The sequence below is a fragment of the Microtus pennsylvanicus genome, chromosome 7 (genome assembly GCF_037038515.1).
Source record: "Microtus pennsylvanicus isolate mMicPen1 chromosome 7, mMicPen1.hap1, whole genome shotgun sequence".
Taxonomy (NCBI): domain Eukaryota; kingdom Metazoa; phylum Chordata; class Mammalia; order Rodentia; family Cricetidae; genus Microtus; species Microtus pennsylvanicus.
This window is the reverse complement of record NC_134585.1, coordinates 99,945,150-99,967,316: the sequence shown is the minus strand read 5'-3', so window position 1 is coordinate 99,967,316 and position 22,167 is coordinate 99,945,150.

The window sequence follows — 22,167 nt, the reverse complement described above, 5'->3', positions numbered from 1 at the left end:
GAAAGGAAACTAGAGTGTACATTATTTCTCATTTAGTGCTTTTACACTTGCTGAGTGCTTCTCTCTGCGTATATACGTCAACAATATAACTGATTGGTTCAAGGGAAAGAGCACACTCATCCTTCCCTATGATCAAAAAGCTACCCAAAGATTTTATTTCCAACTTGGGAAAACTGAAGCCAACTTGGGCAGGGGGCCAGTTCACTAAATGGTAATATTCCCTGTCCAGCTGATTTTCCATTAGACTGGCTGGAAACCTTGGAAGGTTGGGTCTGATTCTTTGTCATTATGGAAATATTCTATAAGCTTATCCAATTAGTTCAGCTTCTAGGCAGAACCATCACTCTAAAAGCCAGGGTGTGAGCCAGTTATGTTAAAGTGGATTTACATGGCAAAGCAAGAAATGAGCCAGCTGTCAGCGTGTCTGCCCTTCAGCCCATTCCCCTGTTAAGAATGAAGACTGGGGGTTGCTTACTGACAGATTGGGTTCCAGACAATTGTAATCCTAGTTTCAAGACTTTTGGAAATAAGTGTTTTGAAAGATGCCAACTGAAAGCTTACTTCCAAAATATTTAATGGTCTCTTTTTAGGGAGATGGATGCTTTGCCAGTGCTTATTATGTATGTCTTACTTAGACCTTTAGAAAAGACCTTAAAAAATGCCCTCCTTCCCGCAAATCCTCGTCATTTTCCACTTGGAAGTGATACTCTAAAATAGAAGGAAATATCTTTGTTGCTTCATCTTTGAATCTATTGTAACAAGTGAAATTCTTTTGGGTCCATACCCTTTATTTTCCTTCCTTCCTTCCTTCCCTTCCCCTTTCTCTTTCTCCCTCCCCCTCATCTCCTTCTGTTCCCTTTTCTTTTCTGGTGAGATTCTAAGTGTAGGAGTTAGATTGCTTAATGTGTGTTCAGGGCAAAGACTGAAAGGATCGCATTATTCAGCCTTGCTGTGGTGTGGGTGGGGTGAGATCCTAAACAGCACCAAGCTCCAAGAAATAGAATTACCCCAAACAGATCTGTAGGGCCCTCCTTAGGGTTTAACCAGAGTCCATATTTCCTGTGGAATTTGAAGACTTAGAATGTCCCCCAACAGTGACAGTGACAGCTGCCTGTTTATAATTTCATCACTTGTATGGCACCCGATTCTCAAAATCCCGGCACTAAAAATATCTTTTTAATATATTTAATTGAAATGTTATATAAGTATATTTTAAAGGGAGATATTTATAATGAAATATAAATTTCTCTCTTTGTGGAATTCCTAAGGTCAGTTTCCCCTTCTCCCCTCTCAGGAAACTTGGAATTCTTTAAGATGAAATCTGAGGCTGTTAGGATGCCCACGTTATAAATAGCCACAGAAGTCAGTTCCCGAGTAGAATAACAATAGCCATTCAACCGGGAAACCAAGGTCCAGGCAGATAGCTATCTTCTGTTAATTTTAAGGCTTTATTGCTAAGCTTTCTCCATTTTTATTCCTATTGAACTGTATTGTAACCTCCCTCTTTTGCTTGTATCTCCTCTTTGATAATGAAAAGGGGTGGAAACAAAACTAAACAACAGTCTTATTGGGACTGGGTGGGTCCATCTTCCTTCTTTGAACTTAGCCAGTCCATCTGTGAGAAGAAGAGAGGAGGTGGGTCTCACCTTGTAGACTTAATAGAGTAGTTTGTGGGAGCTGTCAGAAGGAGTAAGCTTGCCAGGCCATGTGAACAGTTTCAGTTTTCGTGAGCTTTGGGTGACTGTAGGGGCTTCCCCTTTTCCTACAAATTCTCAAGTGTAGATGTACATGGGGGACAAAGGGAAGGCAAACAAAGGGCACAGGATGGGTACACAGCAGGGGACATGCGCGACGGGATCCTCATGCACTATTACAAATGGCAGCCGCCAAATGCCAAGCTATTTATAAAGAAGAGCGGCAGTGACTTAGCATAGGGCCCCAAATGAAGACGAGCATGTGCACAAAAAGGAATGGGACAATTTAGTTCCGTGCATTTGTGTGTTGATGGTCTCCCCCTTTTCCTCTTAAGTCTTGACAGTCCACCAAAAGCAGACTGCATGATATCCCCTAGGGAACAACTCAAAGTTTAGCTTTATTTACAGGGATCTCTATTCTAAAGAGCAGAATGTTGCAAAACATTCTATCTGACAGAGGACATGTTGCTTGGCAGCCTACTGCCCTCCCTACTTGGGAGAACTATTTGCTCCTACAGAGAAATCTTAAATGCTAGCTGATGTTTAGTCAGCATTTCTTTTTATGTTGACCTAAACCAATGATTTGTTTACTTTTTTTAAAAAAATCAATCAAGTCTTTTCTCTGTTATATGTCAGATTCTTCAATAACAGGGCTCTGAGCTACTCTGAGTTTCTACATATGATGTACAGACATGCATGCAGGCAAAGCACCTATATACATAAAATAAAGCAAAAATAAGTCTCAAACAATCTGTACAAGGGGCTGCCTCTAAAGACAAAGGAGGGTAAGAGAACGTCTCTCAGCCTTGGTAAACTCTGAGTGTGATTAAGTAGATAACAGAAAAGTCCAGCAGGAGGGACCAGTATCACTGAATTAGCAGCTGAAACAGATCTCTAGAAGATGGACAGGCAGAGAATTCCAATAGAGGAGTAGGAGACTATGGGAATCTCCTGGGGGCCAAAAGAAAGGATTTGGGCTTTTAGGAGTATTGTGCCCTCCCTGGCTAGGAAGAAGAGAGACCAAGGCCATTGCAATTTCAGCTTTCTCCTTCATACTTTGCCTGACTGTCTTGGACAGTGGCCTGAGGAAAGTCCTTTGCAGTGGGCAATGGCCTTTGTAATATCAAGATAAAAAATTAAGCACTGCGGCTTTTATTCTCATTTCTCTCAATAGCTCTTGGTTCTTGCTGCCAAACCAAGAAGTGCTAACACATTTAGAGCTTGTAGCCAACATACCGACTCAAGTGGCATGCATAATTAATCTCATATCGTGGCTGGTTTCAGGTCTTCTCTTTCCTCCAAATGTGCACAGATTTCTTGGTCATTATCTCTTGTATCCTCACTTCTTAATGAAGCCTCTCCCTTTACATAATCATAGATTTGCTATTTTTAGGGAAAAGCAGAAACAAGTCTAGGTATATATATATTTTTTTATTAGTCTATCACTTCTCTGAGCATTTTGGTTAACTTTAATTATACAGTTAGTGGTGAAAGTACTTCCCATAGTCTCAATGAGATGTGCGTTGAACCACTCAGACTGTGTTCCGCTGAGTGGTCAGTTTTCTCCCTAAGGACACTTCTTGAGATCAGGCCTATGATTGGACAACTAGGACATCCATTGTGCCCACTCTGTGTGTGTCAGTAGGTCATACGTTAGTGTCTGTGTGGTTAGCTGGAAAGGAGGAATTCATCGAAGAGTCAAATTCATTTGGTTTCACATTATTTGCGGTGGGGGAGGGGGTTGCTGGGGAAATGACTCAGTAGTTAAGAGCTCCTGTTGTTTTTGAAGAGGACCTGGGTTCAGTTTCCAGCACCCATGTGGCCATTTGTGACTACTCAGGACTCCAGTTCCAGGGGGTCAGACACATTCTTCTGGCTTCCATGGGTACCAAGCACAAATGTGATACAAATACAGAACACGCATACATATAAAATAATTAAAAAATGAATAAGAGGTTGTCAGAACCAAATAACAAAGGAAACTTCTGTGAACGCCTATTGACAGGGTGAGCTCTTTTGCTGCCGTGGTGACTGCTGTGGGCAGCTGCTTCTGTCCATGTGATAGATATTTACAACCTGTCTCCTGTGGGAAGGTATTGGACAAAGAGCAGTGGTAGAATAATGAGAAAAAGACTTCAGACACAAACGAAGTATTGGACTGAGGTCAATGCTACGGAGAAAACAAAGCAGGAACTCACACAGTTAGTAGACGGGGCAGGGACTACGGTGGGATGTATCTAGACAGAGACCCCGATGAAGGTTTTTCTGAGAAGGTAATACTTGAGTTTTCTCAAGGTGAACACTTGGGTTCTTTCTGAGTCAGCTCCCTCTTTTCATACTTACAGACCCGTGAAGTTTAGAGAAAGATTTGACTTTATATGAGTGTTGTTCAAGCAGTTCTGTATGGGCTCCATGTATGTGTGGTGCCCATGGGGACTTAAAGAGATGCTGTATTCCCTGGAACTGGAGTTACAGGTAATGATTATTACCCACCATGCGGGTGTTGGGAACCAAACCTATGTCCTCTGCAAGAGCAGCAAGTGCTTTTAATTGCTGAGTCATCTCTTCAGCCCCATTTATTTTCCTTTTATTTACAGTTTTTAAATTAGGCCAACCTTTGCCTACCCTGAACCTCAGAGGAGTATAGATGAACATTCAGCAAACACATATTCTCTGCACTGTGACCAGTTATGAATCTGTCGTAATTACTACTCACTGCACAAAGAAGCTCCCCTCTCACTGATAAGCACACTGACCTATAGGCATAAGCATAACTGTTTAGAAGGCATTTGGACAGGCACATTTGATCTCCTTAACAGAGCAATAGCAGTAGCTTCTTCACTATGACTTCCCCAGCCACAGACCTTTGACCAGGTCGACAGTACCAGATATGAATTTCAAACCTATAGAACAGGCACAAAATCAACCTAGCAGTTGGTGGTCACACCATAGCAGTCCAGCCATAATTGCACAAGCGGTACGTCTCACATGAAGGGACCACAGCTGAGTATGTACGAGTTACATACAGTTCTTTCCTAGTACCCTGCAGAGCATTCTGAAGCATGATAAACACTACCATTATGAAAGAAACTTTCAACTCAATCCTGCCTCAATTTCTTCATATCCTGAAGCAAAAGTGCTCAGTGTTCTTAGCTGTAGGTATTTTTTTTCTGTTTCCATGTTTGTTTCCTTTTAGTAAGTGCAGTGCCTTCTAACTAGGAAAAATTACCTCCAGGTAATTGGTGGTACTTAAAAAATTGACTCAAGACTTCAATCGCCATGGTCTACCTGTGGGCATAGCTACTTTCAGAGATAATAATATTTTGCCCCAGTGAGAAGCTACTTTGGATTTAGTAATTCCATATGCTTTTGTGATTATGATGGCTTCTCACTCAAAGAAGTTGCCAAATAATTTATCTCAGCTCTTTGCAGAAACTAGTTATGTGAAAAGGGGTATTAATATAGGCAGCCTACCTACAGAGGAGCCACCGGCCTCCTCAGAAAACATATTCCCCCAGCGTCTGTCCTGCCACACAACTGACATCCGTTCTTTATTCATTTTGATCAGCTGTATAGGGGACAGAATTCTGTGTGATCCTTTCAAGGGTGTCAGGTCTTTTTCCTCTTAACCCATCCCATAATTTCTGATTGATACATGTTGGTGAGATAATTGGTGCTCCTAGACCCACTCACTCACTTCTTACGTTGTAAGACTTGCTGAGACTAGATCTCTCTGAAGCCCACCTTGAGAGACAGAATGAGTCATTGTCTCGTGGGTCTCTGCAGCACATTAGGTCTAATTTCATTACTAGTAACTACTCAATGATTGTAATAATAATATGTATTATTATTAAATGAAACAATAAGTATTAATAAAATGCACTTGTAAGTAGCTACTATCTTTCATTATTTCATAAATTGTAGTTTCAACTAATTAGAGTATCTGTCTGCCTGCTAGAACATAGGGTCTGAAAATTCAGAAAATTGTAATTCCTGGTAGCAAATATTTGTTGAACTATTAGTGTTCAATTCATATGATACTTTCAAAAGAGAACTTTTCTATGCATTTACAAAGGCCATTTTGATAGCACTGAGCCTGACTCATTTCCCAGGTCAGCACAGCAGTTAGTCTACATTGGGTCTGAGTATCTGGGTGGAGATATAGCTCTCCTTGTAACAGCATCACTTCTTTTGACAGCAAGAATTACTTCATCCAAAGACAAGAGTATAAGTCACAGGAGAAGCCCTGTCTGGGAGAGAAGGGAGGAGAGTTGAAAGTACTATATTTCATCTCCTTCCTTCCCTCCCTCCCTCCCTCCCTCCCTCCCTCCCTCCCTCCCTCCCTCCCTCCCTCCCTCCCTCCCTCCCTCCCTTCTCATGGCCTGGACTGGGGACTGCTGGAGTATGAATCTGAAAACACATTGTTGGAACCTCCCTTCCCATTCCTAAAGTTGTCCTGTTTCTATGACTAAGCAGACTAAGCCACTTCCTAAGTGTTTGCTTTTCTCAGCTCATTTAATTCTTATAATGATGCTATAAGCTAGGTCCTTTAGGTGTTTTTCCCAGTGGTGTGGAGACCGAGAGCAGCATAGAGACTTACGTAAAGTCACACCCACAACCTGCAGCAGAATTAAGATTTCAATTCATTTTAGCCTGACACTAGATACCGAACTTCATTCATGGTGCTCTGAAAACTCCAGGTTGATTTGGGACATGTTTGCTGGGGGAAGCATAGGCCCTCTCAGGCAACAGTGGATCCAAGGTAGAGGTGGCTTAGCAATGCGCACAGAATACCTGCTGGGCTCTGGGTTAAATTACAAGATAGAGAGGGCTTCTTATAGTGTTTGCCAAGGTTTTTCTTGTAGTCTATTTTAATCCCGCTCTTCATCCATCCAAAGCTCACCTGACCTTGTTCAGAGTTTCCTCTCCACCATAATTTTTAAATTTTCTTTTGTGGTGCCAAGGATTGACCCCAGGGCCTCAGGCTAAACATGCATTGCCCCTAAACCACACTCCCGGCTTAAATTTTTTTTTTTAAATTAAAAATTGTTGTAATGAGATAAAAATCACATAGCATGCAATCCACTCACATAATTTTTTAAACAGTTTTATAAAAGCATATTTGTATCACAATTAGTTCTAGAACGTTCTGGTTAATACCAGAAGAAACCTCTTGTCTTTGAACTGTCACTCCCAATCTCTGTACTCATGATCTTACAGCTTGGCCCATTTTGGACATTTTACATAAATGGAATTGTTTAATAAATGGCCTGGTTCATTGTTTAATAAATGCCTGATTTCATTTCTTTAGCATAATAAATCTCATTCATATTGTGGTGTACATCAGAACTTCACACATTCCATTGCCAAATATATCATTTTATGGCTTACCTGCTCATTAGTTGATGAACATTTAGAATACTCCTATGTTTTGACTACTAGGAGTAATACATATTGGAATATCAGTCAGTATTTTCATTTTTCTACCAAGAACTCCTATATCTTCATTGTAGCTTTGTGTATAGGGATTAGAGAACACTGAGTCAGTTTAATTATCACAATTTGTGCTATAGTATCGATGACTAATACATTGTACTAGTCAGCTTTAAATGGACACAGTGAAAGTCTCCTGAGGAATTGTCCAGGTCAGACTGATCTGTGAGCATGTCTGGGGGAAATGGCCTTGTTTGTTAATTGATATAGGAAGGCCTAGCCTACTGTGGGCAGCGCCAGTCCCCGGGAAGGTGGTCCTGTATTGTATAAGAAAGGTGGCTGAGCACTGGCCATCTAGTGAGCCAGCAAGCTGCATGTCTCAGTTGCTTCTGCTTTGAGTTCCTGTCCTGACCCCTCTTGGTGATGGAGTGTGACCTGGAAATATAGGCCAAATAAATCTATTTTTCCTCCAAGTTGCTTTTGTAGCGTTTGTCACAGTGACAGAATTAAATTAAAACATACACGAAATGCGTTTTATTTCCCATTAAATATTTATTTTGATAACAATTTGCTTGGCATGTCTATTTTCACCATTATATTTGGCTCACTTAGAAAATATCAAGGATGGGCTTAGGGGGTAAGAGCATTGACTGCTCTTCCAGAGGCCCTGAGTTCAATTCCCAGCAACCACATGGTGGCTCACAGCCATCTGTAATGAGATCTGGTGCCCTCTTCTGGCCTGCAGCAGACATGGAGGCAGAATGTTGTAGACATAATAAATAAATCTTAAAAAAAATAAAAATAAAAAATAAAGAAGATTTATAAAAAAGAAAAAGAAAATATCAAGGACTAATTATTATACAACCAGGATACTTAGTCTACCATGTTTGCATAGTAACGGTGATGTCATTGAATCTGGTACACTAATATGCAATATACTTTTACACTACTAAATTTTTTAAAGGGGAGTGTATGACCTTAATAAATATCTTGTCTGTAAAACCACTGTGAATATTTTCTTTGGAGAAATAAAGTCCTGCAGGGTCTTTGCTGACACTATGTGCATCTGTCATTTTCTCCACACCTACAAAGTGCCCATAGAAGCAATTCAGCAATCTGGAGTTTCTGGAAAGCTACTAAGCCACAGAGATGTGTTAAGACCTTCTTCATTTTCTTCTGAGCGCATTGTATTGTTCTTTTCTGTAATACTTCACCCTGGGACAATCACAAGGTCATTATCCTGAATTTTGTTACTGCCTAGAACCAGAACTTCTCCCTAATCTCTTCCTCAGGAGAGCGTTCTCTCTTGTAGCATTCTTTTTCCAGAACCACGGTCCGAACAGAACTTTCTATATTCCATCTGAATCTTAGGTCTTACCTCCTTCCTTTGTTCTTTATCCAACTTCTACCATCTTTAATCATTCCAGTTCATGGTTTGCTTTCATTTTAGCCTCCTGCTTGCTGAGGCTATAAGCTAAGTCTATGTATCTCTCCACAGTACTTTGTGTGGATGAATCTTGGTGGGAATAGGTAACACCATCCCTCTGCGGATGAAGCCCCTCTGTGAGTGAATGCTTGCCATCCACCAGATGATGCTGATTCAATGGTCCTCATTTTGTCTTGCGTGATGATTCCCCAGTTCATTTACTTCCCCACTCTTCTTATTAATTTTTATTTATACATCTCTCTCAAAACTGATGTCTTCATAATCCTTAATTACAACAGAAAGAAGTCTTCCGACTCTGGATACTGTTTACCCATCCACCAGTGTCTGCCCATGCACTGTGCTATTGGTGCTTGCTTCTCTTTATTTTCTTCACTGAGGAGACAGACCCTTCCTCTTGTGTGCTCAGCTCATCTCTCCTCACCTGCGGAAAACCATTGTTCATGCAGCCTCACCTGCCTCTCCTGCTTCATCAAGTCTCCAGTTTGTTTAAACAGTATCACCTTTTAGCGTGAATAGAGAGGTATTCTATGGTAGGTACAAGACATACACTTTATTCTTAGGTTGAGTGTGTGTGCATATTTATGTGAGTGTGTGTATTTGTGTGCATATAAAAGCCAGATAACCTTGGGTATCATTTACCCTGCCCCCTTTTATGTTTTCAGTACAGGTCTCTCATTGGAAATCGCTAAGGAGGTTAAATTAACTGGCCAGCCAGTCCTAGGGAGCAACATGTCTCCAGCTCCCCAATACTGACAAACACACCACATGTCCGGGAATGGAACTCTGACCAAGGATTTTGCCAGTTGAGATATACCCTAATTTCCTTATTTTCTATTTCAAAGCACAGAACTGAAGCCTCCTGCTGACTCTTGACATCCTTGTTTGTTACCCGTTTAGGGTTTTTGTTTGTTGTAATACTTTGAAAGAGTTTCCGCTGCGGCTCATTGAGATCACTACTATTAAAGCTGATAATACTCAAGCCCGATGTGTCAAGGCAAAACATCCAATCTTAGTCCATCACCCCCAGTTATCCCCTGAGAGATGGCAATCCCACTCTCTTAATCGCTCAGAACCAAATCCTACCTACCCTGTACTTTTCTCCTTCGTCCCCCGAATCAGAAAATCCCATTTGCCTAGTTTTAAATTACACTAAGTATCTTATATGATCAATTCTCCCTATCTCTATTATCAACATATTACAACAAGCCACTTATTGACTGTATCTCCTTAATTGGTCTCCCTGATCCCATTTTTCTTAATTATCATTGGAACGGCTATTGTAAAGCATAAGATAGCATTTCAGTCCTCTGTGCAAAGCCTTTAATGTAGGTGGCCAACACATCAATAATGACTCGCATGGACCAAGTTTCCCTCAACCCTTACCTCATTTTTCTCCTATTCTGCACCCCTCTTCCTATCCACACAAACTGGCATGCTGTACCTCGGGTCTTCACACAGGTCTCTACCTGTAAAGTTGTTCCTCCCTCAGCTATCTCTCTTGTTTGCTGTGTTGCTTTCTTATACAGTTTACTCAGACTACCTTAGTTATAACTGCATGACAACTTCACTTCAATGTTTCTGTTAAGTTGGGGGCGTAACCCCAGCCCCTGGCATCCATCCCAGCCTCCCTGACCTGGGCATTACTTTGGTCTGGACTCCAAATCCCAGCATGCCCAGGGAGGGGGTCAGGACCACTCCCACTGGGTATTTAAATGGGCTGTCCTGTCTCCCTGCCATGCGCTCGGTCACCAGAGAGTGTCATGCTTAATAAAATAATGGGCATTTTGATTTGGTTTGATTTGACCTAATTGGATTTCTTTCACCGGCGGAGCCGCCCTTTCTTATTTTTTTCTTAACACTTTCCACTTAATTGTTTTTGCATAGTGTTTGTTGCTTTTTAAATATACCACATCATTTCCCTATTTTAAAAGTATTTATTTTGGGGGGAGCTGCGCAGGCATCTCACTTGTGCTTGCCGAACAAAAATGATATAATTTCAGTTCTTGTACCCATGTAAAAGCCAGGCGCGGGAAGTGGATACAAGTAGATCTTTGGCGTTTATTTGCTAGCCAGACCAGTGAAGTTGATGTGTCCTGTCAGTGAGAGACCCTGTGTCAAAAAAATAAAGTGATTAGCAATTGAAGAAGACACTCAGAACTGATCTCGGGGCCCCATATAGATCAGGAGACACCCACCTAAAGTATAGACACAATGCATGCACCCACTTGCACATGCGTGCGCGCGCGCACACACACACACACACACACATACACACACACACACACACACACACACACACACACACACACAGAGATGTGTTTTCTTTCTGTCTGTTCACACTACAATGCTAGCTAGCTTCATGATGCTTGAGATTTTTTTTAACTATTTTGTCCCAAGAAATGTTATCCCATAGTAGCTGCTCAGCAAATAATTCATCAGCGAATTAATCTGAACCTGAGCCTTGCATCAGTATAGCCTATTAAATTTGTTGATCAAATTGCTCTACTAATTTACTAAATTACCCTACAAAATACCAATTAATTTAAATGTACTAGTCTACTCTACTAAATACCAACAGTCTTTGCTGGAATCATTACTAAGTATGATATATAATATTTGCTATAAAAATCTTTGGGTTTTTTGCTTGCATTACATTTCTAGCATCATTCTTTTGATAGCTGGAACCTTCTAAATGCCATGCATTTATTTTTAAAAAGACAAGTTTGAAATAGTGGCATTAGCTTCAAGTCCTGGAATTTGGTGTTGAGGACTCCTTGGAATTCTCCAACTGCTGCAAATCTAGCTGACAGCTGAGAATAACTCGGAATGTAAACGTCTATAGAGGCAGCTGTGCAAAGAATTTTTAGAAGCGGAGAGACCATATAGCATTGCCAGACAACTTGGGGCATCACACTTTATCATTTAAGCAGTGGCCGTCTTCATTGTGTAGCCCTGGTTGTCTTAGAACTGTAGACAAAACTGGAACAAAACTCCTTGAGATCCACCTGCCTCTGTTTCCCAAATTCTGGTATTAAAGGCGTGTGTCACCGCCTGGCTAATAGTGGTTGTGTTTATGACGCATTTTTCTGTTGTAAATTTTAAGTGGGTAAGTTTGTAGGACCCTGTGCCCCATTGCCCACACCACCCAACCCTTTCATCTGTTGCCTTCATTACTGTCTTAACTTTTCTAGCAGAGAGCTCAGGGCAGAGAATGTATCTGATCAATGTCACGTGTTTACGGCCATGCCGGCTGGAGCCCTTGCAAGGAAGGCTCTGTGGAAAAGCGCTTGGCAGTTTTCCTCAGCATGGGATTGTGTGATGCATTTGCTTTCTTCGAGAGGTGGACTCTTTGTCTGCAATCGTTGAAGCAGGTGGAATTTAGTCTGAGTGTGGGAACTCAGGTCATGTTGGTTTTGTCTTCTTTCCTACCTGACCTTCCCCCGGGACTCTCATTTCTCTCTTCAAAATCCCTGGCTTCTGGCTTATTCCTGGAGATTCCCTGAGAGTTCTGTCCTCTTCTGTGTGTGAAAGACGTTCCCGCGTACCTGCTCGTCCCATTCTGAAGCACACCTAATCTTATTCGGGGGGGGGGGTGGGGAGGGAGGGAGAATCAATACTTTATTTTTTTTTTAAAGTTGATATCTCCTTCCTGTTTGAAGATTTTGTGATTGTACAGTTCTCTCTCTTTTGTGAGCAAAATGAATAGTACTGAGTGTAAGGTTGTCAAAGGGAACGCCTTCCGCCATGCTTATGGAGCGACTGCTTCTGCTTTGCTGCTTTCTCTTTCTCCATTGTGCTTATAGAACACTTCATATAAAGTGGTTCAGCCCCAGGTCTAGTTTCTGCTTGTGACTCTCAGGTCCCTAACAATCTGGAAGGCTTTTGGTGGCTAAATACCCATGCAGTTCTCAGTCTCATTAAAGGCTCTGTTTTACAGCCAGCTCTGCCATGCAGCTCTACGCTTTTGCACTCAGTGTGGGGCATCAAATCCGCCATAGGATCAACTTATTAAATGTGTACTATCATTGTATGTGGCTTGAAAGACTCATTTGCACAGGCAGCTCCACGTAAGAACATGTTGCAGAGGAGAAAAGAGCAAGTGAGTGTTATTGTCTATTCTGAAACTGGCAGGACCCTACTGAGATTAACTGTTGGCGGCTTCTCCCCAGGGCCTTGGCTGTAAAGCACCCCAGGGAGTGCTAAAGATTACAGTCATTACCCCGCTGGAAAGCCAAGCTAATTTTGCCTGGATCTGACTCTCTGGTTCCAGGGAGCTAATTTTGTTTGGATCTGACCCTCTGGTTCCAGGGAGTCTGGCTATTCCAATCCTGTCACTTAGATGACACATCAGAAATGTTCACGTCATTGTTGGGAGGGGGAATCAGCTGTTCATTAGGGACTGGCCCGACATTTCTTTTGCTGTTCACAGATAGTTCCTGTAATTTAAAACAGCTTTAGAAACACAGGCCCTTCTATTCTCTGTCCATTGGCTGCTTTGGGACCAGCGAGTAGTTATAGCCAGTGTAGGAGGATGGATGACTTTAGCCATCCGAATCCTGTTGTGAAGTCTGCAGAGATACAGGAGATGAAAAAGTGGCAGAGGCAGGACCACAGCTGACTACCTGTAGCAGAAACTTACCAAGTTCCCTTCTGCTTTCTAGAATGTTCTTTGTTTCCATGTGACTGACAGACACCCACAGTCACACTTGATTATAGAGTAGCTTTCTTGGTTACCAAGGCAGCTTTGTTACTGAAAGCCAGTGAAATATTATAAAGAAAAGAGGCATGATGTATCACTAAAGAGCCCCAGTGAAGGAAATAAATTCTTAAAGGAGAAGGGATGGTTTGGTTCAAGGTCTCTCAGCATGAAATGCTGCTTTCATAAATCAGAATAGATCTGGGAATCAGGAGAGAACAAATTTAAAATACTGTTTTTATTGTGGTTATTGAACTGTAATCTTAGTGCGTGGGTAAAGCAGGGAGCTGGGGTTAGTTAGAAGTGAAACAGCTTTGGCTGGATCTATTTAAGTAATAGTTGCCAAAGGTTGGAATTTCTGGAGCAGACCCCAATAACTCCTAGGAGCCCCTTTCCTCCAGGGATGGGTTAATCCTTAAGAACTGGACTCAGCAGAGGTGTTATTGATACCTGGACACTGTAATTTAAAGGAAAGAAAAGTGATCCACACCAGTGCCAGGGTCTGCAGACAGAACACTGCCCAGCACCTTCACCCATCCCAGCTTCTCTGTGGAAACCTGTACTATCCCACTCTCCTTTGTAGCTACTAACAGAAGAATCAGTTACATTATTAACATGTGTGTGTGTGTGCGTGTGTGTGTGCATGAGAAGGTCAGAGGACATACTAGGGGAGCCAGTTATCTCCTTCTATTGTGTGAGTTTCAAGAATCAAATTCCTATCATTGGACTTGGTGGCAAGTGCCTTTACCTGCTGAGCCATCTTGCTGGTTCTTCTTTGTGGTTCTTAATGGTAGAGATACTGAGCGTGAAGTAATATTCTCCTCTAAATTTTATATGTATACTAGTATGCAGCATCTCAATACAGGCTGGAAGACAGTATGTAAAAGGACCTTGTATATTAAATTCACAGTATAGAGGCCATGCAGAAAGTCACACTGTCTTCTATGAAGTGAATCCAATCCTTTATGGTACAGCAATGAGCCCTCCCTCTTTGGAAGAGCCGCTCGGCTGTTCTCTCTTTACTAGAGCTCCTTGCTCCAGCGTGCTCACTCTAACATGGAAGAGCTATTTATAACACACAGAGCTCAGTGTGGGCTGGAAAGCCTGACTCACTCATTCTCACTTTCAGTGACTACCTAGTGTGAATGTTTGCCTTTTGGACAGTGCTCGGTATTTACTGTGGGAAAGAGAGGTGATCAAGTTTTAGTTCCAAGGCGCCAAGAAGAGCTTGACATAACTTTTGTAGCAGTAATGTTCTTAGTCGATATCTCTGAGACATTCTCCGCCACTCAGTAGGCAGCATCAAGTATAAATAATAGTAATAAGAACATTTAACGAGAACTTACCAATTACTAGACTCTGTAAATGGTTTACAACCACCGACATATTTAATTCTCAATACCACTTAAAGGTATTAAGATCTGTTGGTGCTACCTTAAGGGAAGGGTTGAATGGCCAGGGATTGACTTTTATGTATGAACGGAGAGCTACTATGCAGAGAGCTATGTATGAAGTGGGAGCTACCGACTTCTCATTTGTGTCGAGTGTCTTTCTGGCTCCAACAGCTCCTGTCTGAGGTAATACTGCAGGACAGTGCCTGAGCAGGTGCGAACTAAAGATACACTTGAAATCCAAGGATGCAGAACCACTAGGGTCATAACTCTGAGCTTTGGGTTTAGTTATGACCTTAGCACTGGACAGTGTCCTTTTGACAGTTCTCAAACTCTGTAAAGTTGAGTCAAGCTCTGGAGGAAGAAGACCAAGAGGTCCGACCATTCTCTCTGTTCTCCTAGAACCTGGAAGAATAACTGATCCCTGAACTGTACTACTCCCTAGAATTCTTGGACAATTAGGTTAGAATGAGGGTGACATTTTTAAGAAAACATTGGCAGGCTTCTTGATGAAGGAGGTCCAGTAACCAATTGCAAAGATAACAGATGTGACTGTTTATAATGGACAGTGAATGGCAGCCTCACCACCACAGACACTGTTCGGCACCTCTACAGAGACGGGAAGGCAGCCTTACCTCTACTGAGACGGGAAGGCAGCCTCACCTCTACTGAGACGGGAAGGCAGCCTCACCTCTACAGAGACGGGAAGGCAGCCTCACCTCTACAGAGACGGGAAGGCAGCCTCACCTCTACAGACACTGAATGGCGGCCTCACCTCTACAGACACTGAACGGCGGCCTCACCTCTACAGACACTGGACGGCAGCCTCACCTCTACAGACACTGGACGGCAGCCTCACCTCTACAAATCAATACCTGCACAGGTCACTGCTTTGTCTAGAAATCTCATGACTTTTTATTGCATTCAGCAACAAGCTCAAGCTTCTCATTTCAGCCACCAACGAACCTCACTTCCAGCTCTTCTTTGGGGTTCTAATAAAAATCTTTTGTCAGACAAAGCCGTCTCATGTTTGTTTCCTAAACATGATATGCTTCCCACTTTGAAGCTTTGGCTGAGTTCTTTTTTTTTTAATTGAAAATAGATTCTTCTCTCATACCATACAACCCACCACAGATTTCCCTCCCTCTACTCTTCCCAACATCCCTATCTCTTCCCCTGATCCACAGCTCCTCCATCTCCCATCAGAAAAGAGAAGAGCCCTGGGATACAATAACCAAACACGACAAAACAGAATAGAATAAGGCTAGGCAAGAACCTTCGCAGCGAAACTATACACAGCAGCCAGATAGGAGGAAAAGAGTCCCAAGAGCAGGAAAATGGTCAGAGACCCACCCACTCCTTCAGTTAGGAATCCCAGGGCACATATGGGCTCACAGAGCTTTGGCCGAGATTTATTCAGTAGCTCCTCACAGTGTGAGCCTCTCCCTTCCCTGTTCTAATTGTATCCTTTGTTTACTAAATCCATCCTTCTCTCTATGAAGCTTTTCCCCCCACATGAATCTTTTTCTATGAATTCCAGTGACATTTGCTGTTTGCATTGTTTCTTTGCTTCTATAAGAAAAGATGGCTAGTTATCATGACGTATCTACTTGGTGTACGTGACAGTTTGAATGAGACTTATCCCCATAGACACATGTATTTGAACACTTGATTCTCCTTGGTGGTGTTTGGAGAGGTGGAGACACCTTTAAAAGGTGTAGCCTAGCTGAAGGAAGTAAGTCAGTAGGGGAAGACTTTGAGGGTTCATGGTCTTTCCTCTATTTCTGCTTATTGTGTGTGTTACCAATGTGTGGCTGGGATGTGATCTCTGAGCTTCCATTTTCTATTGTTGGGAACAATAGAATTGGCAAGAGCACTGTGTCCTATTTCTACCTCAGACTCTATTTTACCTGTAGGGTGAAACGAAGTTCATGTTCCCAAGCCCTAGGGGATCTGGGAAGCTTCCTATAACTGATTCACCTCCTCCTTAAGCCATAGAAATGCATTTTTAGTTCCCTAGAAACATCATGACTATTCCTAACAACAGAAAGAACAAATGATCTGATTGATTGGACTGAAAAGCTTGCATTGTATATTGGGTGACAATGGTGGAACACTTAAGGAAAGCCCCTAGTCTTTGAATTCTGATTGGTGAAAAATTGTAACTAGAGCTTGGTAACAAATGCTTATGATTTTTATGCTTAAGTATTTGCTTCAATTGACATTTGTTGTTGTAGTTCAGCTCCTGAGTCTGTTCCTGACCTCTTGTGTCTGCATGGGTTGATGTGGAGCCTTGGACTACAACACTGTGGCCAGCCTTTCATGGACATCTAGCTCTCTGGAACCATAAGCCAAAATAAACTCGTAAGCTGATTTGATTATGATGTTTTATCATAGCAATAGGAAAGTAACTAACCCAATATGTTTACAACTTATATCCTCAACAAACTTGAAGTCTGAAAAAGCAAGAAGAGGGTTTTTCATGTCTTTTTTATCTACCACACGACGACCTGGCAGAAGAAAGGAAAGTCATGGTTGTCTCAGACTTAAATCTCAATCCTGGCTCTGCCATTGTGACCTTAGACAACTGCTTTTTAAAGCATGAGATTCTTCATCTACTAGTTAATAGTAACAGTCTCAAAGGGTTAATGTGGGAGTAATGGTCTAAGTACCAGACACACGTAAATTATTTACTCATAAAATCTTTTTCGATCAAATGACTGATTCCACAACCCTCCTTATCTAAACACTGCAAGTACAACCATTTCAGTAACTTTATTAAAGAATGTCAGAGTATTTCGAAATGTTTAAACTTCACTTTCAGCTTCTCTGTCAAACTCTGACCTCCCTGTGGAGTGCCGTTTGCTTTCTGAAATGGCCGGGATGCTGCTGTCGCTCATCACAGAGAAGGACTATCCACAGTGATAAAGTCCCTTCCTACAGCAATCCAACTTTTCAAAGTTGCTCTATTTATTATCTCTTAGTATGTAATAAATTGCCCTCCCCAACCTTAGTGGCTTAATATAGTAATCATCTCTTATGGTAAGCAATCCTGTTCCATGGTTCTCTGAGTCGAGAATTTAGGTTCATATCACAGTACTGCAGTCACGTGCCAGCTAGGGTTACTGAAGTCTTGACAGGGGCTAGTTAAATCCCATTTACAAGGTGGTCTTCTAAAGTAGATATTGGCCTGCAGCCTCTCTTATTCTTGCAGTGGTTAATAACATGGGGTTGAGTTTTCCCCATTATTATTATATATTATAGCTGCTTTACCCCAAAGTGAATGAGCTGAGAGGTCAAGATAGAAGCTGAAATATTGTCTATACTCTACTCTTAGAAGTCACACACTGTCACTTCTGCCATATTAAACTGTTCATATGAGTGGTTCCAATTCATCTGAAGAGGGTCAGGAGTACCTGGAGGCAAGGATCACTGCGGATTATGTTTAGAACTGATTGCCACAGGCTAAACTCTGCTCTCCAGTGCCTCTTACTTAAAAATGTATCGGCCGTCTTAAAGTCCCTCAAGTTGTCATGTTGTTACAGTATTGTCTCAAAGTCTATGATAGCATTACATCAATCGGATCAGGGTGTGGTTACCTGAATATTGTTCTTCTAGATTTAAAGGCTTGGGTATGAGTTTCCTATGCACCCATAACCCCTAGATTATGGAATAGGCAAGGGAGAAAATGAGCCACTGGGCAACTATAATTCTGAAATACAGTCAAACATTCCTTGCCAGTCCCAGATGAGTGGTTGTCTTATTCCCTGGGAAGGCATCTTTATGGGTTATGGGGACTTGGCTCCACCTCCTGAGCTTTCCTTCTTTTTCTTTTATTAGCGCCAGAATTTACAGGTAAGTAGGCTTCTAAACTTGATTCTTGTTCATAGTGGTTTGAAGCATCAAAACTCCCTAATTTTTTGTATTTGGAATATAAAGTTTCTTAGAGTCTTAGGAATACAAAGTAATTCTTTTAAATGTTTGTGGGTTTCTAGTGACCAGTCTACTCCATGAGGCAAAAGCTCAAGCAGGCATGCCTTTTCAAGATGCACCTCTCCTTTTACCACGATCTTCCTCCTAGGCCACCGAGGAATACCTTTAAGGGTCTTAGAACATGTTCTCTTTAAAGATGACTCAGCTTCGAGAACTTAGACCTGTTGACTGAATGAATGCTTTCTTTGAACATGCCATGAGGTATGCCTAAAGTTTTGGCTAAAGATCTTTTTTTTGTTGTTTTTGTTTTTTTCCACAGAGTTTCTCTGTAGCTTTGGAACCTGTCCTGGAACTAACTCTTATAGACCAGGCTGGCCTCCTACTTACAGAGATCAGCCTGCCTCTGCCTCCCGAGTGCTGGGATTAAAGGCATGTGCCACCACTGCCTGGTTGCCAAAAATGTTAAAGGTTTTCACTCAATTTAGCTATTGATTTAAATTTATTCCTTAGTTTGATAATCTTGAGAGAGCTGAGCATGAGAGTTTCATTTATAAGTTCACTCAACCCTGGCTTTTTTATATGTGGCGTTTCTTCTTTCTTCAGCTCCTTTCTCCTCTTCTATTTAACTGTAGGCATAAAAAAGAAGCCAGCTGGCACTTTTAGCACCCTGCTTGGAATCCTCCTTAGTGGATCATCCAGTTCATTAAATACATTTCCCCATTTGCAGGCGGAGGCACGGCTAAGCTTTCTGTTGCTATGTGGGTAGGGCGCCTTTTCATCAGTCTTCCAGTAATGAATCCTGCATTTTAATCTCTCCCCTTATTTTCTAAAAACAGCTAGGTTTTAGAGCAATAGAGTTCCCATACATGCCTTCCCTGACACATGCAGAGAGCCTCCCCCAGCTCCCGAACTTCCTTGATGGACTGGAGAATTTGTATAACCAGCGAGACTGCATGGTCACAGCATTCTCAATCAGGGGCAACGGTTTACGCCAGCGTTCAATCTTTGTGGGTCAGACAAACATAGATATGTATTCAATATTATAGTATTATGTAGTATCATTTATATAGAGTACACAGATACACACACCCTTTTCTCTCCTGGTTTTATTTCTGGTACTGTGACAAATACTATGGCAAAAGACCAACAAAGGATCTGAAAAGGTTTATTTGGCTTACAATTCCAAGTCATAATTAATCATTTTGGGGAAATCAAGGCAACAACTCGAGCAGATATTCATATCATATCCACACTCAAGAACGGAATAAACACATCCTTGCTTGCACTATGTTCGCTGTCTCCTTCCTTATGCTGTTCAGAACCCTCCTGACTAGGGAATGACATCACCCACAGAGGGCTAAGTCTTCCTATATCGATGAACAAATCTGCCCCCCGCCCAGACATGCTCACAGGCCAACTTGCTCTATGCAATTCCTTATTAAAACTCTCTCCCCAGGTAATTCTCATCTGTGTCAAATTGATGGTTAAAACTAACCAGCACAACACATACATCCTTTTTCTCGTCTTCATAGTTTTGCCCTTTCCAGAATATCGGCTATTTGGACTCATGCAGTATGCAGCCCTTTTAGATTGGCTTCAGTCTTGTAGTAATGTGCTTTCAAGTTTCCTCCCTTTCCTTTCACTGCTTGAGAGCTCATTTCTTCTTAGCCCTGAATAATACGACATTATCTGGATGGGTCACAGTTTAGTGATCTGTTCACTCAATTGCTTTAAAATGTGTACTGAAAGCCTCTTTGAAGCACCCAGGACTTCACCAGCCCTTTCTTCCAAGGCCATTAGGTTTTACTAATAATCTTTTCAAGGTCTCCCTAGTTCTATGGGTCACCCCGTCTCTAATCATTCCCTTATATTTCAGGTTTTTGCTGCAGAACATTCTATTTCCAATTACCCAAATACCTGTACCAGGGCAGAGTTTGCAAAGAGAACCAAGTCTACATATAAGCATGCTTTATTGTGCATAAAAACCAGTGACACCGGTGTACTGTAAAAGGATTTTAAAAAAAGATTTGTGTGTGCGGTTGTGGAGTTGATTGCAGGATTTATACGAAGCTGTTGTCTTTGCATCTGGAAATGGAGTTTTTGCTGTTTGCAGGATACGCATCCTGGGAGGGAAGAGAATACCAACTGTTCCTGAAGACAGTTTGGCATTTAATCATTCTTTCCCTGACTCTAAGCCTCTAACGTGATTGATGGGCACGTCCGGCAAGGGAAGTTGGCAGCCCTGGCCACAGAGCTAAACACACACCTGGCTCAGGACTCGGAGAAGCTGGAACAGGTGTTTCAGCAGGATGGGAAGTCCCGTGCTCGGCTGCTCCAGCTAAGCAGGTGAGCAGCATGTCAACAACAGGGCTCTATCCTTCAAAGAGCACAGGGCAGCTGCGGTTCACTTTCCTGCCGTGTGTTTTCCTCTTGTACTCCAAATTCTCCCGAACCTAGGCGAGGAGGAGAATGCTGGGAAATTTCACTAAGTCCACATAGTACAAGTTTGGTACACTTACTTGTTCATCTTACTTAAAAAAAAAGACACTTTAAAATTATTTTTAAAAAGTAGCACAAATATTACAGGTTTTATGTTGGTCAGTTTCTTAAGGACCACCATTTCCTTAAGTTCACCACACCATTGGCCGTCTCTTGTCCTCTGGTCTCCTTTCTTCCTCTACATAGTCTCTTTTCTACTGCATCCTTAATTCCATTTTCCTCTTCTTTTTCTTCCTCCTCCTCCTCCTCCTTCTACTCCTTTCCCTCTCCTCCCACCTCGTCCCTCCCGATCTCTTTCCTCCTTTTGTCTTTCTCCTGACAAAGTCTCATGCTGTGAGCCATGCTGCTTTGGTCCTACAGCTCTGATTAGGGGCACTGAGAAAATGAAGACAGGTCAAACACATCGACATATACAGGAAAGCTGGGGTGCATATGTGTGCTTGCTCCCTCTGATGGAGCATATGTACTACCTCCATTCTCCCAGAGCCTCAGTGTATTTATTATGCACAGGACATGAGAAAGTGTTAGCTAGTGTTGTAGGAGGTCTTTGTAGGTGAGCAGTCTCAGGCTGTAAACATTCAGGGGGAAGAAGCTACAGTTTCTAGACTTTGCACACACTGATCCATCATCCATAGATGCTCATACGTGGACCCTGGGGGGAGTTTTGCCACGCATCTTGAGTCTCACCCAGGTAATGTTTTGCTGCTTCTTTGGGGCTGAGGTGTCGGAGTACCAGTCATGGCTGTGATCATGTCAACAATGCAAACTAAGGGCTCAACTCACTCAAAGCTTCCTCTGTGCCCTGCAGTCTAAATACCTTGAAATGGCCTTAATCCTCTGTCCCAGTAATGCCAGTACCATGGGCTTCACGTCTTCTTGTCTGGTTTTATTTCTTATTAACTGAAGGATTACAAGATAAAATGTGGGAGTTTATGAAGACTGGATTAAGTTTGTGATTTCTATGAATGCTTTTTAAAGTCAATATCCAGGAAGTCTGTAAATTTAACATTCATTCTTTTACATTTATTTGTTTATTTGGCATATGCATGTGTATGAGCAGGCATGTACCATGAT